This window comes from Eriocheir sinensis, chromosome 66 (genome assembly GCF_024679095.1).
Source record: "Eriocheir sinensis breed Jianghai 21 chromosome 66, ASM2467909v1, whole genome shotgun sequence".
NCBI classification, from domain to species: domain Eukaryota; kingdom Metazoa; phylum Arthropoda; class Malacostraca; order Decapoda; family Varunidae; genus Eriocheir; species Eriocheir sinensis.
Window position 1 is genome coordinate 4568997 of NC_066574.1, and position 3277 is coordinate 4572273.

The 3277-nt window shown below is 42.4% G+C and overlaps 1 long non-coding RNA gene across 1 annotated transcript in view; it reads right to left on the minus strand.

Annotated features, from left to right (window-relative positions):
- The window catches only part of LOC126987751 (uncharacterized), a 4798-nt gene extending 1862 nt beyond the window's left edge, over nucleotides 1-2936 (minus strand). The window contains exons 1-2 of the long non-coding RNA XR_007741142.1: nucleotides 2069-2936; nucleotides 1-2009 (exon numbers count right to left, since the gene is read on the minus strand). The exon at nucleotides 1-2009 is cut by the window's left edge and continues 1862 nt beyond it. This is a non-coding gene — a long non-coding RNA (uncharacterized LOC126987751). The remainder of the gene's footprint in view (nucleotides 2010-2068) is intronic.
- Between the last annotated feature and the right edge of the window lie 341 nt (nucleotides 2937-3277).

A 3277-nucleotide genomic window follows, 5' to 3' on the forward strand; every position in this document is an offset into this window, starting at 1 on the left:
TTACCTCCCGTCTCAGCTGAACTCTCAGCCTTCCCATCTTTTTTTTCTTCCTTTTGTTCCCTTCCTCCCCCTCTTCCTCCATCCGTTGTGCTCCCTTTAAATTCTTTCCTTTTACATTTTCCATTATCATTACTACTGTTTTCATATCTACAGTTTGTTTACATTTTTTTCCACCCAGTTCCCTTTCTTTTCTTCCTCCTCCTCCATCCTCCTTTCCTCCCTTCCATTATCATCATCATCATCTAGAGTTATTCTCATACTCGTCCTATCCCCAGTTTTATTTCTCCTCCTCCTCCTCCTGTTTTATATTCCTCCTCCATTCTCCCTTCCCTCCCTCCATATACATCGCGGGCACGGTACATCTTTTCCTCCCTCCCTCCCTTCCTCCGTCCTTCATCCTTCCTTCCTTCCCTCCTTCTCTCTCCATGTTGCTAAGTCCACCTAAAGGAAGCATTAGCGTTCATTTGTAACCAAGAATGGAAGAGTAATGACTTTGAGTTTGTTTTAGTTGATCATTTTAACTGTCACCCTCTCGTCCTCCTCCTACTCCTCCTCCTCTCCCAACCTCCTCCTCCTCCTCCTCCTCTTAGTACATAAGCACCATGGTCACAAAATTATACGTACATTCGTCGGACACACACACACACACACACACACACACACAGCATTAAAAGTGACTAGCCAGCTTTTCTGTAAATCTTCCTACATATTTATTCTTGCCTAATTACTGTTGTTTAAGTGTGTGTGTGTGTGTGTTTACCTCTTAAAGATTACCCATTACAACCTATTATCACTGCAACTAATGATGATAATGATAATGTTTAATCTTTGACCCCGTTTCCGGCAAAGGCAGGCAAGGAGGGAGTCAATAAAACCAAGGTCGTGTTCAAGGCAAAGGTAATTTAAGGCGACCCAATCAATAACGAAATGCTGTTTTGGATCTGCGCCCTTTTTTAATCTGCCGGTTCTGACGATGAGTGAAAAATGGAGACAGTTCAAACTTATCTTTATTTTACGTATTGAATGGATGGGAATATAAAGAATAGCAATAACAAAAACAACAGTAGCAGCAACAACTGACACTACTACTACTACTACTACTACTACTACTACTACTACCACCTCTACTACCACCACTACTTCTAATAATAATACGAATACAATAGGAACAACAAAACTTATTCATCTCAAAACAATACCATTTCGCTGACGTGGCTGATAAGAATAGATTGCAGATTTCACCTTCCTTTATATTTCTCGTATTTTTAGTAGGGGAGGGACTTGACACACACACACACACACACACACACAAATGGATGTCAAGGGTACACGCCGCGAGCACACGGTTGGCACGGCGCCAGAAACGTTGCTGCACGGGATGAAGAAGACGGCCTCGGCGGTGGCTTGGGTTGGGTCGTGGCTGGGTTGGGAGGAGGTGTGAGAGAGCCGTGTTGCTGTGATGGCCGTAGACGTGGGTGGAAACTGTAGCCTAGGTGGAATGTATGCAAGCCACAGTTATTGCCACATCTTCACTGGTGCTTGGAATAAGGCCTGAATGGATGGGTAAAAGGATTGAAAAGGAGTTATTGTCTCTAGGGATCACAAAGAAACACAAACTTAAGTGTAGAGGTAGTCTGGGTTTAGTGTATAAGAGTCACATCCAACAGCCACATTCTTATTAGAGAAAGGAATGAGGTCTGAATGGATAGGTAAAAGAACTGCAAAGGGCATACTTACTTTTTTAGGGGTCACGAAGAAAGCTGGGATGACGTTTGTTGGGGAGAGATTGTAAGGGGTTGAACATACTGAAGAAGGCATCAACGGTATGTTTGGAGGAGAATGTAGTGTGAGTGGTGTGGATGTAGTGGAAGAGAGTGTGAACTGAAGATGGATAAATGGATAGTGTTGGATGCATTTTGTTTCCAAGTTAATAGGTTTTTTGGCTCCTTCGTAAATCAAGGCAACCCTGACCCCATTTTCCCTTAATTTTAGAGTAGCCCCCTTTAAACCTCACCCCCGGCAACCCTAACCCCATTTTCCCTTAAATTTAGAGTAGCCCCCTTTAAACCTCACCCCCGGCAACCCTAACCCCATTTTCTTCCTGTACCTCTTCCATTAAACCATTGTTCTTTCTGTTAACATCCCTTGACTTAAAACAAAATTCTAACCCTTATTTATATATCTCAAGAATAAGTGAATGTATATGTTTTAATTTTAAGGCAACCCCCCCTTAAGGCAGTTACGGGTTTACATTTGGGCAAATTATGAACTTTTGAGGCGATTTGTGTAGCTCCTTTTTTTGTTATTGTGATATATCAAGTGTTTCATAATATTGTAAATTTCTGGAAACTAATTTAACTTACCATTCTAGTTATGTGTATGTAGAACGAATGAATGGATGAATGGTTAGGTTAATTAATTCACTTACTGCTTAATTTATGGAAGGATGGTAAAAAAAAAAGGCTTTGGTGGGGCGACTTTAGTAATCACCAGCCACAGAAAACATCATAAAAAATTGAATAGGCGAGTAATTAAAGTGACGCGAAAGCAGGGCGTTAATGAGTTAGTACTAATGAAAGGCGTTATTAAAATTTTGATCTAAATTATTAAAAATAGGATTGAATTTCTCTCTCTCTCTCTCTCTCTCTCTCTCTCTCTCTCTCTCTCTCTCTCTCTCTCTCACACACACACACACACACACACACACACACACACACACACACACACGTTCCCATTGATTCTTCCGTTTTTCGCTATGCTCGTCTTTTCCTCTCCACCACCGTAGAAACACAGGTTCACACAAGTCTTATTTCCGTTGAAGAACTCAACGTAAAAACAAAAACATGACATAAAACAACCCGACAAGAGTTTACGATGTTGAACAGAAAACGAGTGAGTGTAAAGGGATGGCGCTCGTTATGGCAACACTGCGCTTGGGTGGGGAGGAGGAGGAGGAGGAGGAGGAGGAAGGGAGGTGGAGGTGGAGGAAGGGAAGGGGAAGAGAGGGATGGGATGCTTGGGGAGGAAGAGGAGGAGGAGGAGGGGGATGCCTTAAATTACGCGAAACTTAATACAAATTGATACGCTGGACAAAAGGCTTGCACTCACCCACCTGTAATATTATAATTGCCACCTGTCACACTCACGCTAGGCCCTGATTACTCAACTTACTCATCAGTGTTTACGAAAAGAGAGGAAAAGAAAAAAAATTAAATAACCGTTCAGCAGCGTGAGAGAGAGCGCGAGACGACGCGGCCTGGGTTACGGACAGCTTAAG